The 24841-nt window shown below is 38.3% G+C and overlaps 1 protein-coding gene across 1 annotated transcript in view; it reads right to left on the reverse strand.

Moving 5' to 3' along the window:
• The window catches only part of KHDRBS2 (KH RNA binding domain containing, signal transduction associated 2), a 747046-nt gene that overhangs the window by 2516 nt on the left and 719689 nt on the right, over positions 1-24841 (reverse strand). The window lies entirely within an intron of this gene.

The following is a 24841-nucleotide window of genomic DNA, read 5'->3' on the forward strand; positions in this document are numbered from 1 at the left end:
TACAGCTTTCAAGTTTCCCAGGGGGTGCAAAACAACACAGTCGTAACTGACACATCTACTCCCAGATTTGTCAGAGCTTTTAAACTGGCATAATCTTGGGGACTTGTCGCAGAGCACATGTGTTTAATAAAAATTCACTGACTTCACTTTATTTGACTTTACCTAAAGCTCCAGGGGGCTTCCCTGGTGACTCAGTGACAGTCTGCCTGCCAATGTAGAATTCACCAGTTCAATCCCTGGGTCAGAAAGGTCTCCTGGAGAAAGAAATGACAACCCACTCTGGTATTCTTGCCTAAGAAATTCCATGAATGGAGGAAGCTGGCAAGCTACATTCCATAGGATCACAAAAGAATCAGATATGACTTAGCAACTAAATAAAAACAACTCTGCTGCTGCTGCTGCTGCTGCTGCTAAGTTGCCTTAGTCATATCGGACTATGTGCGACCCCATAGACAGCAGCCCACCAGGCTCTGCCGTCCCTGGGATTCTCCAGGCAAGAACAGTGCAGTGGGTTGCCATTTTCTTCTCCAATGCATGAAAATGAAAGTGGAAGTGAAGTTGCTCAGTCATGTCTGACTCTTAGCGACCCCATGGACTGCAGCCTACCAGGTTCTTCCGTCCATGGGATTTTCTAGGCAAGAGTACTCGAGTGGGTTGCCATTGCCTTCTCCAACAACTCTCCTGAACAGCAAACTGATGGTAAAGGTGGGGCGGCTGCGTGCCACCACGAGGGGCCCCTGGGCCGTTCAAAATGATCCGGACGCAAGTAGGCCCCCGGGACCCACCACGGGGTCTCACCGCCAGAGGCCTCCAGCACAGGGGCGGTCACCCTGGGTGGGGGGCGGTGCCCCTCTCGGGGCTGGCGACCTCCAGCACCGGTACCCGGAGCTGGGTGAACACTCCGTTACTGCCCCTCACGCGCAGGCCTGAGTGCCCAGCTCCCCCCAGGCCCACGAAGGGCAATCCGCCCGGCGGGCCGCCGGCCAACAGGCAGGGGGACTATACCCCTGCGAGACGAGGCCAGTTCGGCCCCAGACAGGGGACGTGGGCGAGGTTGGCCCCCTGCTGGCCCGAGCTTTGCCGGGCGCGACTGGGGGCGGCGCGCCTGCAGGCGAGGGGCGCAGGCACTCCGGGGGACGGGAAGACCAAGACGCGGCTGAGCCGGCGGGAACACAGGCGCCGCAGGCACGGGGGCGGCCCTGGGGCGCCGGCAGGCCCAGCCACCCTGGAGCCTTCCGAGTCGTCGGCCCGCGGTCAGGGCCGGCGGGCTGCGGCCTCACCGCGTGGGGCGGAGTTGCCCAGCCCGCCCATCTCGCTAGTCCGACCTCCGCAGAGCCGCCTTCTAGGCCGACCCCAAGGTTCTAGTCCTGGGGACATGCTCTCGAGCGAGGCGACCCAGCCGTGTCCGCACACCGGCTGCGGCCGGAGGCTCCTCAAGGCAGCGGGACTGCGCAGCCCGACCTCACTTCCCCTCCCTGTGCTCACAACTGGGCCTGCCAGGCGCAGGGCAAAGGAGTGGTCCCATTTGCCGGGTGCCTGGCGGGCCCAGCGGGACCCTCCGCGGACTGACGGAGGAGGCACGGGCCCAAGTCTGTTCTTTTCTGCTTCACCCCAAATTCAGTCTCTGAGATTTAATTTGGTGTCAGGCTACAAAGGCCATATTTCACTTCAGTGTTAACAAAAAAGACAAACTGAAGTCCTCCCCAGTCTAAGAGTCCTTACCATTAGCAGAAGAAATCAATTTCACTTAATTCAGATCTTGGGCCCATTGTTTACCTCTTTTCAATAATAAAAGGTCAGGGAAATATTATTTCTATCTGTGTATATTTACTTGGTCTATATTTTTCTTAATATCAGAACGGCTACATATAGTCAGTCACATCTACAGTCATCACAATATAATAGAAGCCAGCTTCTCTCACTCAAGTTTTAGTCTTTGGGTCTGGACTGGAAAGCAGTGACTCAATAAACAGTCTCCTTGGTCATGAATCATATAGTGTGTCAGTGAGCCTTGTGTTGTCAGCCAATACCCTCATTGCTCACCAGAAGCTCTTGAATTAATTCAGGAGATATAAGTAATTTTTAGAAATTCAGAGTGATTTCAACTGAGTCCACCATAGAACCTTGCACATAGGGATAGACAAATTATTATAAAGTGTTAATGATAGAAATTCTCTAAAATGTGAACTTACAAAGATCTAGGTGAACTTTGAATTTATCTGTCTTCTTGGGGTTCTTCTATTTAGCAGATAGAGTGGATTTAAAATACATTAGGACTCCATACAAATTTCGGGGTCCTGGCCAAATGTTTCAATTCCTGTGAAGGATGCTATTAAAAAATCATTGCAGACAAGAAAATTTAGAGATCTTTCTTTTTATGTTTGGAAAATGATGAAGGAAAATTATTTCAATATTAAGATCATTGTTTCCTGAGAAGCACTAGCTACTCTATGTATATGAGTAGAGCAAATAAATAGATTATTCCTTAGGAGAGGTAACAAACTAACTGCCAAGTTGGAAATTACTGGAATGGTTTACTGAATTATGACTCTGGAAAAAGCAAATGAAGATATGAGTAGAGTTCAACTGATTTGATCAAATCCCTACCATTTCTGGTTGGGTTTCCCAATCCAGATTTTAATGTACCTTACAGTATATCGACACAAGATGACTCATAATCCCAATCGTCCACTGGCAGAATGCCAGTTTTGCCATAAGAAGTTTACAAGGAATGACTACCTCAAAGTGCACGTGGACAACATCCATGGGGAGGCTGACAGCTAGTGGCAGCTGCAAAGGGACTAAGCAGTTCAGAAGGGTTACCAATAGGAAAGCCAGGGTTCTCTCACCTGCTTAGCACAACAGAAGCAGCCAAAACGCACTCACTGGCTTCACAGTTCTTATTTGACTACCTTTACTGGAGAAGGCAGTGGCAACCCACTCCAGTACTCTTGCCTGGAAAATCCCATGGACGGAGGAGCCTGGTAGGCTGCAGTCCATGGGGTCACTAGGAGTTGGACACAACTGAGTGACTTCACTCTCTCCCACTCTACAGTATATAATGAAAGCTGAGCACCAAAGAATTGATGCTTTTGAACTGTAGTGTTGGAGGAGACTCTTGAGAGTCCCTTGGACTGCAAGGAGATCCAATCAGTCCATCCTAAAGGCAATTAATCCTGAATGTTCATTGGAAGAACTTACACTGAAGCTGAAACTCCAATACTTTGGCCACCTGATGTGAAGAACTGAGTCATTTGAAAAGACCATGATGCTGGGAAAGATTGAAGGTGGGAGGTGAAGGGGATGACAGAGGATGAGATGGTTGGATGGCATCACTGACTCAATGGACATGTTGGTGATGGATAGGGAGCCTGGCATGCTGCAGTCCATGGAGTCACAATGAGCCAGACAGGACTGAGTGACTGAACTGACTGACAATATATGATAGGAAGGAAAGTAGGCAAATAAAACATTCATTAAATAAAATTTTCTTGTTTTTCCTTTAGATCTCCAATGTGCCAGTCCTTATACTAAGCCCTGCACATGAAGATGGTTTAAAGATCCTTGAGGAGATCGCAGGACAACACTAACATGAGATGTCATAAATTACGACAGCTGTAATAGACATTTGAGGAAAACACTGAGGAAAGCATGCAGAAGTGAGTTACTAACTTCCGTCATTCAATTGAACTTGGATTGAACTCTAACACTGAATCAAATAGCTTATTTTCTGAATAAATATATGGTGTGGCTAAGAATTCAGACCCTGTTTAACCCAGAGAACTCATATTCTTTAAAATATTTCCTGTACTAATTATTTTGTACCGAAATGGAGCAGGATTCTATGATCCTTGCCCACACCCCCAGCCCCCACCATGCCTTCTGCCTGCCTTTTGCCTGTGGAAAACTTTAGTCAGAGAATAAATTTAATCAGAGAAATGAAAAATGCTGAAGCAAAGGAAAACAGTCTAAGGAGACTAAATAATAGTAACATAGTCATTAAACATAGTCAAGGACCTTTAGTTGTTTCTCAAAGGCTATAGATAATATTCTAAGCCATATCCTGTGAGCTGTCTTATAGATACCAAAACACCAGGTGGAGAAGTTAACTACATGATGACCAGTCTGCACTCAGGACTTGCAAGATGATGTTCTCTGATTGCTCTAGAGATACTATGAACATTGAGGTTGTTAGGGGGAAAACGAAGCTCAGGAACAAAGTGCCAATTTATGAAAAGTCTGTATTATTTACCTGGAAAATAAAATTTTAATGTTTATGTTCCCAGATGTAGGTTTAACATGCTATCTTCAAAGTAAATTGACTTTAGAGAGTGGTTCAGAAAGAACATAGTGCATCATAAAGATTATCTAGGGCATAGCTCTTATGCTTACATTTTGCTAAATAACTAATTGCTTATATTTCTGAGATACGAAAAAGAACATCAAAATTTTCTTTAATCACACTGCAACAAAAAGGACAGCTCTTTTCACTTATTTTTCATATACTGCAAACCAGTTTGCAAAAAGCACACCTTAATGTGGAAACCTAAATTGATCTCTATTATTGCAAGTCATAGTGTCTTTGGTTTCCCAACACATAATTATACAAGAGCATTACAACAGATTGATTAAAGTTCACATTGGCTCTGAGCCACTCAGTTTGTCGGACTCAGATTTCTCATTTCTTAGAGGAATATCATTCTATTTAAAAGCATCTTTCAAATATTTAAGAACATGTTACTTTATGGTTATTTATTCCCAAAGAGAATATGTTAAGTTAGATGCTTTTTAGTGACTGTAACACTGTATAATAATAATGCAAATATTCATTATTTAATTGTAAAGTATCTATCCTACTTTAAAAAATGAAGATACTAGGGGTCATGTATAGTGCTAGGCATTTTATGTATTTTATTAGCAAATGCAATTTTCATGCAAGATAGGTGCTAGTGTTGTCTTCCTTTAAAGTTTAGTAGCTTTCCTAACATATATATGGAATCCCTTGCTAAAATTTGAGACTTTATCTTAAATGTGCTACAAGAATACAGAACATGTATATTTGCAATTGTCTCACCATCTTTCCACCCAGTGAGTCAGATGGTAAAGTGTCTACCTGCAATGTGGGAGACCCGGGTTCGATCCCTAGATAGGGAAGATCCCCTGTAGAAGGAAATGGAAACCCACTCCAGTACTCTTGACTAGAAAATTCCGTGGATGGAGGAGACTGGTGGGCTATATTCCATGGGGTCACAAAGAGTCAAACATGACTGAGTGACTTCACTTTTTTTCATTTTCTTTTATCTGAAGGAAGCCCCTGGATTCCATTCTCTTTTTATTTTTCTTTGCTTGGTTAACAAATAAGACAATTTATTTTACTTCTCTCTGATTGTATAATAATTAGTGAGTCCAACAACAAATAATTGATTAGCTAAATGTGTGAGAATGTAGCTTTAATTTTGTAAACCAAAATGTGGGCTGCTTAAAGTGAATTTCCTGAGGGGAAAATCTAGGTGTATATTTATCCAAAGTGAAAGTCATTTTCAGCCTATCTGCTCTGAACTTTTTATAATATTAATGAAATATTGGAACCTAAAGGTTCAACCATTTCTTTCACACAATTTGTATTGGCACTATATGTAATTGCAGAGTTTATTGTTTTAAGACACAGAGGGTAAAATGGAAGAGCAATGAGGGGGGAACATAACTGACCGACATCTCTTCAGAGATGAACATAATGAGTTATGTTCTAAGAAGTGTCAACTGCAAATTGACACTTGCCATCCACCACTACAAGGACTAAACCACCTACTGCTGCAGCTGCTGATTTTTATCACCTGCTGAAAGAAGTGCATGATGGAGAGCAGAAATGAGGCATTCTCTGGGCAAAAACTAGAAGAACGGGTCTTCAGATATCTAGGTATTTTCAGGAACCAACTTTTTTATGAGCCCGATTCTTCTACCTTTTCATGCCTAGAAAAGTACCAACATTCTTAATAGTGATGATTAATTCTTGTGACTGGCAAAGAAAGTGAAATTGAAGTCGCTCAGTGGTGTCCGATTATTTGCGACCCCATGGACCATAGTCTATCAGGATCCTCAGTCCATGAGATTTTCCAGGCAAGAATATTGGAGTGGATTGCCATTTCCTTCTCCAAGAGATCTTCCCAACCCAGGGATTGAACTGGGGTCTCCCGCATTGTAGGCAGACACTTTACCATCTGAGCCACCAAGGAAGTGACTGCCACAAGCCCTCAGAATAAGATATGTGCTTGGTTGCATGTACCCCGTATTCACCAAAATTACATATATACTGATCTTCCCACCTTATCTCTTTGGAATTAGAAACAAGTAACACTTGTGATAATCCATTTAGAGAATAATGAAGTTATTCCATTCCAAATTCTATGGCTCATAGGATAAAGCATCTGCCTGTAATGCAGGAAACTTGAGTTTGATCCCTGGGTCAGGAAGACCCTCTGGAGAAGGAAATGGCAACCCACTCCAGTATTCTTGCCTGGAAAATCCCATGGACAGAGAAGCCTGGTAGACTACAGTCCATGGGACTACAAAGAGTCAGACACGACTGAGCAACTTCACACGATAGGTACTTGGTAATTGTTTATTGAATAAACTATTATATTTAATTATTTTGCATCTTTATTTTGTACCCAAAAGAAGCCACAGGCCTCACTCAGATGTATCCTTCAGCTCAAATGAAAATCCTATGAGTCCTAACCCATGGACAGAGGAGCCTGGCAGATTCCTGGCAGTATATATGTATATATATTCTCTACTGTTGTGTGTGTGTTTACATTATTCTTCTCCATCTTCTTGAGAGAAGGACTTGTCCAATTACAATTAGTTATTCCTGTTCAGTTGCTCTTGTAGCACACTTAAGATAAAGTCCCAAATTTTTAGTAAGGATTTCCATGCAGGGTCAAACATGGTCTGACTCTTGACTCTATTCTATAAAAAAAAATTAGAGTTGATGATTTGGTGATCATGTAAAGAGTGTGTAAGTATTCTATATTGTTTATTGAAACATATTCTATGGTTTCAAAATACAAGTAATGTTATTGATAATGGTAAGACTCTAAAATCTTTTAAAAATGGAGAGTCATTTTATTATTGCATGGAAATGTACCAATTAGGGAAAAGAATTGGTAGAGTAAATTAATTTAATACTTCAAGTACAAAAGACCCAAATTTAGATACCAATTAAATATTGGCAAATGAAAGATTTCACTTTGCTTAATATATTGGGAAAAACCTTGCATTTTCCCTAACAATGAGTAAATGTCATAGACTGCATTTTTTGATCACTTACTATTTTGGGTCATCTTAAGAATGATGATTTCTGGTAAAGCTCCCACAAGTCGGAGATGGGTTGGGTCTTTGGGAATTTTGAAGTGCTTCTCTTAGCTATTGAGGTTGTTGTTATTCAGTCACTAAGTCGTGGCCAACTCTTTGTGACCTCATGAAGTGCAGCACAACAGGCTTCTCTGTCCATCACTATTTCCCTGAATTTGCTCAAACTCATGTCCATTGAGTCAATAGTGACAGGAACTTATTCTGAATACTGATATTTTCCTCAATGAGACCCATTTAAGTCTTTGAAGAAGTTCTTAGGTGAAGTCCTTAATGATTAGTATAGCATCCCTCTCCTTTGTGATGGTGCTATTTATTTTTATTTTTTATTTATTGATTAAAAATAATTTATATTATAGTTGATTTATGATGTTGTTAGTTTCAGGTGTACAGCAAAGTAATTCATGTATCTATTCTTTTCAAATTATTTGGCCATTTATATTACATAATACTGAGTGGAGTTCCCTATGTTATACAGTAGGTTCTTGCTGGTTATCCATTTTAAACAGAGCAGTGTATACATGTCAACCCCAACTCCCTAACTATCCTTGCCCCCCACCCATTCCACTTGGTAACCATAAGTTTGTTCTCTAAGTCAGTGAATCTGTTTCTGTTCTGTATCATTTTTTAAAAGAGTCTGCATATAAGTGATCTCATACAGTATTTATCTTTCTTTGTCTGACATATTTCACTCTATGACAAATCTTTAGGTTCATCCATGTTGCTTCAAATTGTATTATTTCATTGTTTTTAATGGCTAAGTAATATTCCATTGTGTCTATGTATGTATATTCACATCTTTATCCATTTTCATGTCGATGGACATTTAAATTGCTTCCATACCTTGCCTATTGTAAACAGTGTGCTGTAATAAGCATTGGGGTGTATATCTCCTTTCAGACTATGCTTTTCTCCAGATACATGCCAACAAGTGGATTTGCAGGGTCATATGATAGCTCTGGGTCTTCCCTGGTAGCTCAGCTGGTAAAGAATCCACCTGCAATGCAGGAGATCCCAATTTGATTTCTGGGTCAGGAAGAAACCCTGGAGAAGGGTTAGTTACTCACTCCAGTATTCTTGGGCTTCCCTGGTGGCTCAGATGGTAAAGAATCTGCAAGCAAAGTGGGAGACCCAGATTCGACACCTGGGTTGGGAAGATCCCCTGAAGGAGGGCATGACAACCCTCTCTAGTATCTTGCCTGAAGAAACCCATGGACAGAACAGCCTGGAGGGCTACAGGCCATGGGGTCACAAAGAGTTGAATATAACTGAGTGACTAAGCACAGTACAGCACATGGAAGCTCTATTTTTAGTTTCACATTTCATGCAAAGATGGGCTCAATAAAGGACAGAAATGGTATGGACCTAACAGAAGTAGAAGATATTAAGAAGAGGTGGTAAGAATACACAGAAAAGCTGTACAAAAAGGATCTTCATGACCGGGATAATCACGATGGTGTGATCACTCATCTAGAGCCAGACATCCTGGAATGTGGAGTCAAGTGGGCCTTAGAAAGCATCACTACAAACAAAGCTAGTGGAGGTGATGGAATTCCAGTAGAGTTATTTCAAATCCTGAAAGATAATGCTGTGAAAGTGCTGCACTCAATATGTAAGCAAATTTGGAAAACTCAGCAGTGGCCACAGGACTGGAAAAGGCCAGTTTTCGTCCCAATCCCAAAGAAAGGCAATGCCAAAGAATGCTCAAACTGTCACACAATTGCACTCATCTCACACGCTAGTAAAGTAATACTCAAAATTCTCCAAGCCAGGCTTCAGCAATACGTGAACCATGAACTTCCTGATGTTCAAGCTGGTTTTAGAAGAGGCAGAGGAACCAGAGGTCAAATTGCCAACACCCCCTGGATCATGGAAAAAGCAAGAGAGTTTCAGAAAAACATATATTTCTGCTTTATTGACTATGCCAAAGCCTTTGACTGTGTGGATCACAATAAACTGTGGAAAATTCTGAGAGAGATGGGAATACCAGACCACCTAACCTGCCTTTTGGGAAATCTGTATGCAGGTCAGGAAGTAACAGTTAGAACTGGACATGCAACAACAGACTGGTTCCAAATACGAAAAGGAGTATGTCAAGGATGTATATTGTCACCCTGCTTATTTAACTTATATGCAGAGTACATCATGAGAAACGCTGGACTGGAAGAAACACAAGCTGGAATCAAGATTGCTGGGAGAAATATCAATAACCTCAGATATGCAGATGACACCACCCTTATGCAGAAAGTGAAGAGGAACTAAAAAGCCTCTTGATGAAAGTAAAAGAGGAGAGTGAAAAACTTGGCTTAAAGCTCAACATTTAGGAAACGAAGATCATGGCATCTGGTCCCATCACTCCATGGGAAATAGATGGGGAAACAGTGGAAACAGTGTCAGACTTTATTTTGGGGGGCTCCAAAATCACTGCAGATGGTGATTGCAGCCATGAAATTAAAAGACGCTTACTCCTTGGAAGAAAAGTTATGATCAACCTAGACAGCATATTCAAAAGCAGGGACAATACTTTGCCAACTAAGGTCCATCTAGTCAAGGCTATGGTTTTTCCTGTGGTCATGTATGGATGTGAGAGTTGGACTGTGAAGAAAGCTGAGCGCAGAAGAATTGATTCTTTTGAACTGTGGTGTTGGAGAAGACTCTTGAGACTCCCTTGGACTGCAAGGAGATCCAACCAGTCCATTCTGAAGGAGCTCAACCCTGGGATTTCTTTGGAAGGAATGATGCTGAAGCTGAAACTCCAGTACTTTGGCCACCCCATGCGAAGAGTTGACTCATTGGAAAAGACTCTGATGCTGGAAGGGATTGGGGGCAGGAGGAGAAGGGGATGACAGAGTATGAGATGGCTGGATGGCATTACTGACTCAATGGACGTGAGTCTGAGTGAACTCCGGGAGTTGGTGATGGACAGGGAGGCCTGGTGTGCTGCGATTCATGGGGTCGCAAAGAGTCAGACACGACTGAGCGACTGAACTGAACTGAACTGAACTGGTAGTTGGTGATGGACACGGAGGCCTGGCGTGTTGCAATTCATGGGGTCGCATAGAGTCAGGCACAACTGAGCAACTGAACTGAACTGAACTGATCTGAATCCTTTCAATCGAAGAACATGGTATATATTTTCATTTGTTTGTGTAATATTTAATTTCTTTCATCAACATATTATTGTTTCAGAGTACAGGTCTTTTGTCTCTTTAGGCATGCTTATTCCTAAATATGCATTTATTTAGAAATGGTAGATTTAGCAAAGGCAGGGGAAACAGAGATCAAACTGCCAATATCTGTTGAATCATAGAAAAGCAAGAAAGTCCCAGAAAACATCTATTTCTGCTTTATTGAATATGCTAAAGCCTTTGTGTACACAACAAACTCTGGAAAATTCTTTAACTATGGGAATACCAGGCCACTTTACCTGCATCCTAAGAAATCTGTATGCAGGTCAAGAAGCAACAGTTAGAACTGAACTTGGAACAACAGACTGGTTCCAAATTGGAATAGGAGTACATCAAGGTAATATATTGTCACCTTGATTATTTAACTTATATGCAGAGCACATCATGTGAAATGCTAGGCCGGATGAAGCACAAGCTGGAATCAAGTTTGCTGGGGAAAATATCAATAACCTCCAATATGCAAATGGCACCACCCTTATGGCAGAAAGCGAAGAGGAACTGAAGAGCCTCTTTATGAAAGTGAAAAAGAAAAATGAAAACGCTGGTTTAATACTCAACATTCAAAAAAAGAAGATCATGGCATCTGGTCTCATTATTTCATGGAAAATATGTGGGTAAACAATAGAAACAGTGACAGACTTTATTTTCTTGGGCTCCAATATCACTGCAGATGGTGACTGTGGCCATGAAATTAAAAGATGCTTGTTCCTTGGAAGAAAAGCCATGACCAATCTAGACAGCATATTAAAAGCAGAGACATTACTTTGCAAACAGAGGTCTGTCCAGTCAAAGCTATGATTTTCCCAATAGTCATGTATGGATGTGCTGCTGCTGCTGCTAAGTCACTTCAGTCATGTCTGACTCTGTGCAACCCCATAGACAGCAGTCCACCAGGCTCCCCAGTCCCTGGGATTCTCTAGGCAAGAACACTGGAATAAGTTGCCATTTCTTTCTCCAGTGAATGAAAGTGAAAAGTGAAAGTGAAGTAGCTCAGTCGTGTCTGACTCTTAGCGACCCCGTGGACTGCATTGTATGGTTGTGAGAGTTGGACAATAAAGGAAGCTGAGCACTAAAGAATTGATGCTTTTGAACTGTGATGTTGGGGAAGACTCTTGAGAGTCCCTTGGACTGCAAGGACATCAAACCAGTCAATCCTAAAGGAAATCAGTCCTGAATTTTCATTGGAAGGACTGATGCTGAAGCTGAAACTCCAATACTTTGACCATCTGATGTGAAGAACTGACTCGTTGGATAAGACCCTGACCCTGGAAAAGATTGAAAGAGGGAGGAGAAGGGGACAACAGAGGATAGGATCTTTGGATGGCATTACTGATTCAGTGGACATGAGTTTAAGAAAGCTTCATGAGTTGGTGATAGACAGGAAAGCCTGGAGTGCTGCATGAATTCCATGGGGTTGAAAAGAGCTTTACATGACTAAGTGATTGAATTGAACTGATTCCTAGGTATTGTATTTTTTTTTTATGAAAAGGTAAATGGGATTGTTTCTTGAATTTCTCTTTGTTATCTTTCATTGTTAGTGTGTTAGAAATCCAATAGATTTTTGGTATTAAATTTGTACCCTGCAAAGTTACAAAATACATTGATGAGGTCTAGTAATTAGTGATAACCCTTTTAGGATATTTTGTGTATTGTATCATGTCATCTGCAAACAGCGACATATAATGTCTTCTTTTCATATTTGATTCTTTTTATTTATTTATTTTTTGTCTCTGATTTCCATGGCTAGGGCTTCCAAAACTATGTTGAATAAAAGTGATGAGAGTAAGCATCCTGGTCTTCTTTCTGACCTTAGAGGAAATGCTTTTTGCTTTTCACCACTGAGAGTAATGTCTGCTGTAGCTTTGTCTCTATGACCTTTATTATTTTAATGTAGGTTCCTTCTATGTCTACTTTTTGGAGAGTTTTTATCATACATGGGTGTTGAAATTTGTCCAAAGATTTATCTGCATCTCTTGACATAATCATATCATTTTTATTCCTTAAATTGTTGATGTGGTGTATCACATGGATTGATTTTTGTGAATATAGAAAAATTCTTCACCCAAAATCTCATCATGGTGTTTGATCCTTTTAATATATTGTTGGATTCAGATTACTAGTATTTTGTTGAGGGTTGTCCTATCTAGTTCATCAATGATATTAGTCGATAATTTTCTTTTGCTGTGTATCTTTTTCTGATTTTGGTATCAGTGTTATGGTGGTCTCTTAGAATGAGTTTAAGGGTTTTCCTTCCTCTGAGTTTTTTTTTTTTTTAATAGTTTCAAAATGATAGATGTTAGTGCTTCCCAAAATGTTTGATTGAATTTGGCTGTGAAGCCATCTGATTCTGGACCTTAGTTTTTTGTTGAGAATTTTTATATTAAAATTTATATTTCAGTACTTGTGGTTAGTCTTTATATTTTCTATTTATTTTATGGGTGATTGTACCTTTCTAAGAGTTTGCTCATTTCTCCAAAGCTGTTCATTTTATTTACATACAGTTGCTTGAAGTAGTCTTTTATAGTCCTCTGTATTTCTGTGGAGTCTGTTGTAATTTTTCCTTTCTAATTTTATTGAGTTGAGTTCTCTCCCTTTTTTATTAGTCTAGCTAAAAGTTTAATAATTTTTTTTTATCTTTTCAAAGAATCATATTTTCATTTCATTGATCTTTGCTATTGTTTTCTTCATATGTATTTCATTTAATTTTAGTTTGATTTTTCTGATTTTGTTTTTCCTTTTACTAGCTTTAGGTTTTGTTGTTTTTTCTATAGTTGCTTTAGGTGCAAGGTTAGATTCTGTTTGTTTGTTTCCTGAGGTAAGATTGTATTGCTCTTATAATAGCTTCCCTCTTAGAACTGCAGATTTTTGCATCCCATAGGTTTTGGATCATTGTATTTTTTGTTTTCATTTGTCTCTAGGTTTTTTTTTTTTTTTTTAATTTTTTTTTTTTATTTCATTTGACTTCTTCAGCGATCCATTGGTTGTTTAGTAGCATATTATTTAACCTCCACTTTTTTTGTGTTTTATGCAATTTTTTTTCATTGTAGTTTATTTATGGTGGTTGGAATTATTGTGGTTGGAAAGGCATTGTGGTGTTTGATAGGACTTCAATTTTCTTAAATTTACTGAGGCTCATTTTGTGGCCCAGCATGTGATCACTACTGGAGAATATTCCATGTACTCAGGAGAAAAATATGTATTATTCTGCTTTTGAAAGGAATGCTATATAAGTATCAGTTAAGTCCATCTGTTGTAATGTTGTCATTTAACCCTATGCTTCCTTATTTATTTTCTATCTGGATGTCCTATCCGTTGATGTAAGTGGGTGTCAATGTCTTTCATTGGGCAAACTCTGGAAGATAGTGAGGAGTGCTGCAGTCCCTGGGGTCACAAAGAGTCAACAAATGTCTCTTACTATTACTGTGTTACTGTCAATTTCTCCTTATATGGTTGCTAGTATTTGCTGTATGTATTAAGGTTCTATGTTGGGTGCATATATATTTGCAATTGATATATCTTCTTTTAGGATCCCTTGATCATTATGTAATGCCCTTCTATTTATCTTATAGCAGTCTTCATTTTAAAGTCTATTTTATCTATTATGGGTATTGTTACTCCAACTTTCTTTAGATTTCTATTTACATGGAATATCTTTTACCATTCCCTTACTTTCTGTCTGTATGTGTCCCTATGTCCTAAGTGCATCTTGTGTATACAGCATATATACAGGTCTTGTTTTAGTATCCATTCAGCAAGGTATCCATTCAGCCAGTCTTTGTCTTTTGGTTGGAGATTTAATCCATTTAATTTAAAAATAATTATCAATAAAGAAGTCCTATATGCATTTTCTTAATTGTTTGGGGTTTATTTCTGTAGTTCATTTTTCTTCTTCTTCTTCTTCTTTTCTTGTTCTTTTCTCCTGTGGTGTGATAACCATCTTCAGTGGTGTCTTTAGGTTGCTTTTTCTTTCTTTCTTTCTTTTTTTTTTTGTTTGTATCCCCTGTAGTTTTGGGGTTTGCTGTTCTCATGAGATTTGATATAGCAGTCTACATATGTACAAAATTATTTTAATTTACTGTCCTCTTTCCTTCCTAGAGAATCTCCTTTAGCATTTATTGCAAAGCTTGTCTCGTGGTGCTGAATTCTCTTACCTTATGCTTATCTGTGAAGCTTTTGATTTCTCTGTCAATTTTAAATGAGAGTCTTGCTGGGTAGAATATTTTTGGTTATATGATTTTGCCTCTTTCATATTGACCATATCTGTCACTCCCTTCTGATCTGCAGAATTCCTCCTGTGAAATTAGCTGATAAACTCATGGGAGTTTCTTTGTATATTACTTGTTGCTTTTAATACTTTTTATTTGAATTTTATTTTTGTCAATTTGATTACTTTTGTCTTGGTGTATTCCTTCTTGAGTTTATCCTGCCTGGTTTCTCTATGCTTCCTGGGTGTAGGTAACAGTCTCCTTTTCCATGTTAGGGAAGTTTTTAGCAATTATCTCTTCAAATATATTCTTGGGTCCTTTCTCTCTTCTACTTCTAGGACCCCTATAATCTGAATGTTGGTATGTTTAATGTTGTCCCAGAAGTTTCTTAGACTGCCTTCATTCCTTTTAAATGTTTTTCCTTTATTCTGTTTTGCAGCAGTGATTTCCACCATTCTGTCTTCAAAATCACTTATCTGCTCTTCTTCCTCTGTTATTTTTCTTTCATTACTCAATTCAATTATTATATTTTCCATCTCTATTTGCTTTTTAGTTCTTCTATGTGTTTGTTAAATATTTATTGCATCTTCTCAATGCTTGCCTGCATTCTTTTTCCAAGATTCTGTATCATCTTCATTATTATTATACAATTTTTGGAGGGTTGCCTATCTCAACTTCGTTTGCTTGTTTTTCTGGGGTTTCATCGTATTTCTTCATCTTGGACATATTCCTCTACCATTTCATTTTATCTGCTTTCTGTGATTGTGATATCAGTTCTAAAAGCTGAAGGATTGGTGGATGAGCCTATGAAAGAGGCATGTGTAAGTTTCATGATGGTTGTTGTGGTTCAGTCACTCAGTCGTATCCAACTCTTTGTGAACCCATGGACTGCACCACGCCAGGCCTCCTCTCCTGCCTTCACCATCCCCCAGAGCTTGCTCAAACTCATGTCCATTGATTCAGTGATGCCATCCAACCATCTCATCCTTGATCATCCCCTTCTCCTGCCTTCAATCTTTCCCAACACCAGGGTTTTTTCCAATGAGTCAGTTCTTTGCATAAGGTGGCCAAAGTATTAGAGTTTCAGCATCAGTCCTTCCAATGAACCTTCAGGATTGATTTCCTTTCTAATTGATTGGTTTGATCTTCTTGCAGTCCAAGGGGCTCTCAACAATCTTCTCCAACACCATATCTCAACAGCATCAATTCTTCAGTGCTCAGCTTTCTCTATGGTCCCACTCTCACACCCATACATGACTACTGGAAAAACCATAGCCTTTAATGCCTTTTAATATGCTGCAGACGGTAAAACATCTGCCTACAATGTGGGAGACCAGGGTTCGATCCCTGTGTTGGGAAGATTCCCTGGAGAAGGAAATGACAACCCACTCCAGTTTTCTTGCCTGGAAAATCCCATGGACTGAGAAGCCTGGTAAGCTACAGTCCATGGGGTCGCAAAGAGTTGGACATGACTGAGCAACTTCACTTCACTTCACTTCACTAGATTCGTCATAGCTATTCTTCAAAGAAACAAGCGTCTTTCAAATTCATGACTGCAGTCACCATCTGCAGTGATTTTGGAGGCCAAGAAAATGAAGTCTGTCACTGTTTCACTGTTTCTCCATCTATTTGCAATGAAGTGATGGGACCAAATGCCATGACCTTCATGTTATGAATGTTGAGTGGTAAGCCAGCTCTTTCACTCTCCTCTTTCACTTTCATCAAGAGGCTCTTCAGTTCCTCTTCAGTTTCTGCCATAAAAGTGATGTCATCTGCATATTTAAAGTTATTGGTATTTTCCGCAGAAATCTTGATTCCAGTTTATACTTCATCCATCTTGGCATTTCACATGATGTGCTCTGCGTATACGTTAAATAAGCAGGGTGACAAAGTACAGCCTTGTTTTACTCCTTTCCCAATTTGGAACCACTGTGTTGTTACATGTCCGGTTCTAACTGTTGCTTCTTGACCTTCATACAGGTTTCTCAGGAGGCAGTTAAGGCAGTCTGGTATTCCCATCTCTCTAAGAATTTTCCACAGTTTATTGTGATATACACAGTCAAAGAAGCTAGCATAATCAGTAAAGCAGAATTAGATACTTTTATAGAATTATCTTGCTTTTTCTTTGATCCAGTGGATCTTGGGAACTTGACCTGAGTTCCTGTGCCTTTTCTAAATCCAGCTTGAACATTTGGAGGTTCTTGGTTCATGTACTTTTGAAGCCTCGCTTGGAGAATTCCGAGCATTACTTTTCTAAAGTTGGACTTTTGACTGACTGAATTTTAGACAGAATTAACTTTTAGTTTAACTGTTTAAACATACTTCTTCAAAAAGGGGCTAAATTTGCTCAAAATGGACTAAATTTGATTTTTCATTTTTTAAATGAATTTTTTAAGTACCCAGTTCCATAGCACAATGTTCACTTATAAAATACTCAGTGTTCTAAAAGTAGCCTGTATATAAATTGTATTATCTTCAAGAATGTATATGGCTGACACAGTTTTGATCCTTCATATTAAGACTGTGAGGCACATCAGAATGCTCCCATAAATCCACCTAAAACTAATTATCAACCTTAACATCCAGGAAGACCACCCAGCAAACTTTTAACCAAGGACCATTTCTCAATTTAAAATATTTTGATAGAGCTCTACTGGGATGGTAACTGGACACTGGTTTTGTTTTGTTTTTTTTTCAAACTTCACCAGCTGATTTTAAAATGTAAAATTAAGGTTAAGAATCTCTGATCTAAAATAATGAAACACATATTCCAGTATTTCTAAAACTGTTGAATTCAGAAGTTCAGGATTCAAAACAAAATTGAAACCATTGTAAGCACATCTAACTTAAAATGAGTAATGCAAGCAGTGAAGTAATGATACCATGCTCATTTTGGCTGTTTCTTCCTAGGCAACATAGTCTGCATTTATTATTAAGAATAGTTGGATTAGATATTCATTTCATTGCGACCTCTGAAATAGTAAGGGACAGAAAACTAGCTTTTCCTTAAATTATTTGATGGCTCAGATGGTAAAGGATCCATCTATAATGCAGGAGACCCCGGTTCGATCCCTGGGTTGGGAAGATCCCCTGGAGAAGGGGAGAGCTACTCACTCTCGTATTCTTGCTTAGAGAATTCTGTGGACATAGGAGCCTGGTGGTCTACAGCCCATGGGGTTGCAAAGATCAAACACAACTGAGCAACTAATACTTAAGTTAATTTTACAACTGATTTTAAAAATACTTTAGAAGCACAGTTTCTTTAGTTCTTCTTTAGTTGAAAATAAAGTTAAATAATCTATATTAAAATAAAATTCAATAAATCACAGTGACACTTTTCTCAATATTTCTCAATAATAACATCAATATTAATAAATCATATGATACTTTGTATATATTACTTTTAAAAATTACTGATACATTCTTGCTTATATTAAGAAAACTGATCTTTATTTGTAAAATTAATTTCCTCAAACTTCTATTTTTATTTAATATTGCAAATGAACAGTGTTTGCTCGTGAATCACATGGCAGTATATTTGCCAAATAGCTTCATTTTCCTTTGCTGTTTTCACAGCTTAATTGAAACAGGGCTCATTCAGCTCCTTGACATAAAATGAATGCGTTTCTGTTCTGCAATCAGCTTGAATTGAGGCACTCAAATGTCCTAGAATAGGGCACACAAATTTTGGCATTTTAGTATTATCCTCCGTGTTTCCACACTGCTGTCATCTAAAATTCCACTATGAAATAGATCCATAATTAACTGCTCAGTTTATACATTAAATACATTTTATCGTACAGCTTTCTTCTCTGAGACGAGAATGTTACTGTCATTCTTAGCTCACAGTCTCAGTTTGGAGGGTATTGATTACATAACGTATTCGTAAGAAAAGCTGACCCATTGTCTCTATTCAAAATGCGCCCTTATTGAATTTCGAGCTATTCAGACTTATCCAAAGTAATTACAATGGACTCTAATAAATTAGGAAATATTTTAAAACGGTAAAAACTGTTTTGTGATTTTTGTAATTCAAATAGTCATGTGCCAAAAATAAGTTCGTTATTATAAATTTATCATTTAAATATTAATTTGACAATAATTTAGCATCAATGAAATGTTTAATAATAATTAATTCATTGGTGGTTATTAAATATAAGTAGATTATTAAATATTATATTTTATATATTAATAGAATTGTATATTTCATATTAATATTTATTTAAATATTAAATATTTACATCATTGTAAGAAAATAGTTTAATATTCTAATTAAATTGTAGAAAAATATCTTGAATAACTTAATTGCAGTGAAGGGTAAAAGGATACATGATATTCACAGAAGTCAGCATATTTGTCACTTCAACATGAAATATGAGCCCAAAAGAGACAAATACAATTTCAATCTGGTGATACATGATATATGGTATGGAAAGATTCAGAGTGAACTGTTGTACTCAGTGACTAGATTTCTGCTTACACTGGTTAATCTTGAAATATTTTGGAAGAAATCCTGAATAAGAGATTCCATCCATGAGTCTTTTAATGCAAGATCCAATCATCCTGGATAGCATTCCCTGTTCCTCTCTTGCAACTCAATCTTGAGATTAAGAGGAGGGTCTGAGGCAGCTGGCTGTGAGTCTCCTCACACCATTGTTCAAGTCTAGGTGTTGCCAGGGAACTGAGATTTGGGAGCTCTTTATTTTATAAAAATACAGATCTCTACCCATGATACAACCAAAATGTAACAGAGAGGAATTGGTAATTTAAAATATAAGTGAATAAACAGAAATGCAAGATTTACACTTTGAATAGGATGTTATTAATTTAAAAGACTGAACATAGTTCATTACACATAAGCTATAAGTGGATACTTGGTAACATGTGAGATATAGAAAATTAATGAAATGCATCAATCTATAATTTATATGAGTGGGTCCTCAAATCACTTGTCCACATGCATATTTAAATGTTATCATCTGTCCATTTGGACATGGCAGGATGAGCAACCTATGGAACAAGAAGCAGAATTAAAAGCTCACTTTTCATAATCATCTAATACTAAAATCAGTGAGAATAATGCATATCAATTTAATTAGCCTCAAAATTTATGATGCTCAAATCTTACCATTTATCATCATTTTACTATCATTTTTCAATTGTCTGTATAGGGTATGGGAACATGAACACTCCCCAAATATAAATCTCATGACTATATAGATTGACATGCAAACAGTTTCTTTAAAAAGAACAATTCTATGAAGACATACAAAACCTTCTAGAACTAACACCCAAAAAAGATGTCCTTTTCATTATAGGGGACTGGAATGCAAAAGTAGGAAGTCAAGAAACATCTGGAGTAACAGGCAAATTTGACCTGGGAGTACAAAATGAAGCAGAGCAAAAGCTAATAGAGTTCTGCGAAGAGAATGCACTGGTCATAGCAAACACCCTCTTCCAACAACACAAGAAAAGACTGTATACATGGACATCAACAGATGGTCAACACTGAAATCAGATTGATCACATTCGTTGCAGCCAAAGATGGAGAAGCTCTATAGAGTCAGCAAAAACAAGACCAGGAGCTGACTGCAGCTCGGATCATCAACGCCTTACAAAATTCAGACTGAAGCTGAAGAAGTAGACACAACTACTAGACCATTCAGGTATGACCTAAATCAAATCCCTTATGAATATACAGTGTAAGTGAGAAACAGATTTAAAGACGAGATCTGATAGACAGAGTGCCTGATGAACTATTGATAGAGGTTCGTGACATTGTACAGGAGACAGGAATCAAGACCATTCCCAAAAAAAGAAATGCAAAAAAGCAAAATGACTGTCTGAAGAGGCCTTACACATAGCTGGGGAAAGAAGAGGAGTGAAAAGCAAAAGAGGAAAGGAAAGATATACCCATTTGAATGCAGAGTTCAAAAGAATAGCAGGGAGAGATAAGAAAGCCTTCCTCAGAGATCAGTGCAAAGAAATAGAGGAAAACCATAGAAAGGGAAAGACTAGAGATCTCTTCAAGAATATTAGAGATACCAAGGGAACATTTCATGCAAAAATGGGCTCAATAAGGACAGAAATGGTAGGGATCTAACAGAAGCAGAAGATATTAAGAAGACGTGGCAAGAATGCACAGAAGAACTGTACAAAAAAGATCTTCACGACCAAGATAATCAAGAGGTGTGATCACTCATCTAGAGCCAGACATCCTGGAATGTGAATTCAAGTGGGCTTTAGGAACCATCACTACAAACAAAGCTAGGGGAAGTGATGGAATTCCAGTTGAGCTATTTCAAATCCTGAAAGATGAGGCTGTGAAAGTGCAGCACTCAATAGGCCAGCAAATTTGGAAAACTCAGCAGTGGCCACAGGACTGGAAAAGATCAGTTTTCATCCCAATCCCAAAGAAAGGAAATGCCAAAGAATGCTCAAACTACTACACAATTGCACTCATCTCACACACTTCTAAGGTAATGCTTAAAATTCTCCAAGCCAGGCTTCAGCAATACATTAACTGTAAATTTCCACATGTTCAAGTTGGTTTTAGAAAAGATAGAGGAACCAGAGATCAAATCGCCAACATCCGCTGGATCATGGAAAATGCAAGAGAGTTCCAGAAAAACATCTATTTCTGCTTTATTGACTATGCCAAAGCCTTTGACTGTGTGAATCACAATAAACTGAAAAATTCTGAAAGAGATGGGAATATCAGACCCCCTTACCTGTCTCTTGAGAAACCTGTATGCAGGTCAGGAAACAACAGTTAGAACTGGACATGGAACAACAGACTGGTGCCAAATAGGAAAAATAGTATGTCAAGGCTGAGAGTATTCTCACCCTGCTTATTTAACTTATATGCAGAGTACATCATGAAAAACTTTGGGCTGGAGGAAACACAAGCTGGAATGAAGATTGCTGGGCGGAACATCAATAACGTCAGATATGCAGATGTCAGCACCCTTATGGCAGAAAGTAAAGAACTAAAGAGCCTCTTGAAGAAAGTGAAAGAAGAGAGTGAAAAAGTTGGCTTAAAGCTCAACATTAAGAAAATGAAGATCATGGCATCTGGTCCCAACCCTTCATGGAAAATAGATGGGGAAACAATGGAAATAGTGGCTCACTTTATTTTTTCTGGACTATAAAATCACTTTGAATAGTGATTGCAGCCATTAAAATTAAAAGATGCTTACTCCTTGGAAGAAAAGTTATAATCAACCTAGACAGCATATTAAAAAGTAGAGACATTACTTTGCCAACAAAGGTCTATCTAGTCAAGGCTATGGTTTTTCCAGTGGTCACGTATGGATGTGAGAGTTGGATTATAAAGAAAGCTGAGCACGGAAGTATTGATGCTTTTGAACTGTGGTGTTGGAGAAGATTCTTGAGAGTCCCTGGGACTGCAAGGAGATCCAACAAGTCTATCCTAAAGGAGATCAGTCCTTCGTGTTCATTGGAAGGTCTGATGCTGAACCTGAAACTCCAATACTTTGGCCACTTGATGCAAAGAGCTGACTCATTTGAAACTACCCTGATGCTGGGAAAGATCGAGGGCAGGAGGAGAAGGGGACGAGAGAGGATGAGATGGTTGGATGGCATCACTGACTCAATATACGTGGGTTTGGGTTGACTCCAGGGGTTGGTTATGGACAGGGAAGCCTGGTGTGCTGGGAGCTTCTTGGACAGGGAGGTTCATGGCATCTCAAAGAGTCGGACAGGACTGAGCAGCTGAATTGAACTGAACTGAAGTTAGTCACTCAAGTCTGACTCTGTGTGACCCCAAGAACTGTAGCCCGCTGGGGTCCTCTATCCATGGAATTCTCCAGACAAGAATACTTGAGTGGGTTGCCAGGGGATCTTCCCAACACAGGGATCAAACCCAGGTCTCGTGCATTGCAGGCAGATTCTTTACCAACTGAGTCACCTGGGAAGCAGTTTCTGTATTTTCTGGTTACACAAAAGGAGCATCTCATTTCAAATCTACATGTTCATGGATGATTATAACAGTGCATATGAAAATATATTAAATTTTACCTTTTGTTAAATGCGGAACTATAAGAAACTTTTATGATAGGAAAATCTTAATAAGGAGTTTTAGAATGCAGTCTATATTTTGTTTTCTTTTTAAATAAGATGTGTATCATGAAGGATTTAAAAATCAGTGAAACATATAACAAACAGTAAAGAATGAATAAATAAATGAGTATAGTTTGTTTCTTTTTTTAACCTAAATTTTCTATAGTGTATACATATTATTTTTAGAGTAATAAAAATAACTTATTTTTAGGTTAGTCACACCTATGTATCTACTTATACTTAACATCTGTGGGAAATTTTTTCTAAAAATATATAATTAATTTCACATGTGCAATGTGCAAAACACAGGCACTTTTGTTCAGAGTTCCAAATTGCATTCTGTGGGCCAATGCAGCAGAGATGGGTCACAGTGAGCGGATTATGGGGTGGTGGAAGGGGCACTGAGCTGCTGGAATCCTGATTTGTGAGGAGCCTCTTTTCTGTATTCCACTGTTTTCTATGAATTAAACCATGGAAAAGCATTGCAGTGCATTGGTTATTGTCTCTTGAATGTTATCTCCAGACTCCAACAAAAAAAACAAATTCTGTCAGAATAATTACTCTTCTGACATGAAAATCAAGAAACACTTCCTAACTCAGAATGCATAAAGGGTTGATACATCAACATTTATAAACAGTGAGTCAAATTATCTTGAAGGTGAAGTGTATTTTTGAACTAACACTTGCTCAATAATGTCAGAAAATGGCAACAGAAGTTGGTGGCCAAAGGAAAAGTCAAGATCCTAAAGAGAAGTCTACTTTTGGCCATAAATATTTTTAATTGTTCAACATTAAGAATATAGCCAATCTGGCTGAAATATTAGGTAATGAAAGTTATTATATAAAAAATCCTGCCTAATATCTTTCTTAGTGTGTCCAAATAAGCCAAACAACTTTCTACATTTTCCTCATCACTTAAGAAGTATTTTTATAAATCAATTGCTCTCTGTATGCAGAGAATTGCTTGTTGGTAAATTCTAATTTATTCAGAATGAAATTTAGTGTTTATAAGCAGGGTGGCTTATAAAGTGATAGAGTCTATCTCTAGACTTGGCTGCAGCAGAAGAGCCAAACAAACATGAAAGAACAGAATAGGTTTCAGAGGTGAGTCCAGCCCTCCTGACCATGGCTCCTGCAGCTCCATCAGAAGTTCTGAGAAGTAATCATTTATATTCATACATTTTCCCTATTGCCTTAGTTACATGGTGTTAACATTTTAAATGTAAATAATTGAGAAATAGATAACCTGCATGGGAAAGAATCTTAAAAAAAAAAAAAAAAGATTGGATATATGTGTATGTGTAACTGATCCACTTTGCTCTACACCTGAAATTAATACAACATTGTAGATCAACTATACTTCAATAAAAAATAAAAATGAGAAAAAAATAAAGAAATATGAGAATAAAATACAATGCTGACAGAAAGAAAATATTGATAGAAAAAGTAATACAATCTAAATTCCCATCCCGTTACCAACTATGCAGTCACATATAATCAATTTCATCCTTGTCATTTTCTTCAGAGTATATAATTTTGTATATAATTTTCACAGGTGATAATTTTTCCTCAAATTTATGTGCCACATGTGAAAGGCAATTACTGTATTGTACAAATAAAATTCTATTTGAAAAAATGATTCATAAATAGTAATGTATATTCTAATTATAATGTAAGTTTTAAGAGATTGTTCACTGAAGCTTCTCCAGGATTGAGATGTGGCTTACATGTATTAGCCATTAAATAAGTATTTGGTGCATGAGTAATGGTTTCTGGTCTTCTACTTCATCACATGATTTATAGTCTAGCACAATTTTTAAATGTAGGAATATGTTTCTCAAAAGTAGACAGTAAGAACCAGGGAGGGACAATATCTGTTGTGTACACCATCATATTGCTGAAGCCTGACAGTACTTTTGTGCTCAAAGGACAAACTCAACTTTTGGATGGCAATCATTATGATGGTGGCTCCTGTTTCTGAATAGCCCTCATGATAGT

This window comes from Capricornis sumatraensis, chromosome 22 (assembly GCF_032405125.1).
Source record: "Capricornis sumatraensis isolate serow.1 chromosome 22, serow.2, whole genome shotgun sequence".
Classification (NCBI taxonomy): domain Eukaryota; kingdom Metazoa; phylum Chordata; class Mammalia; order Artiodactyla; family Bovidae; genus Capricornis; species Capricornis sumatraensis.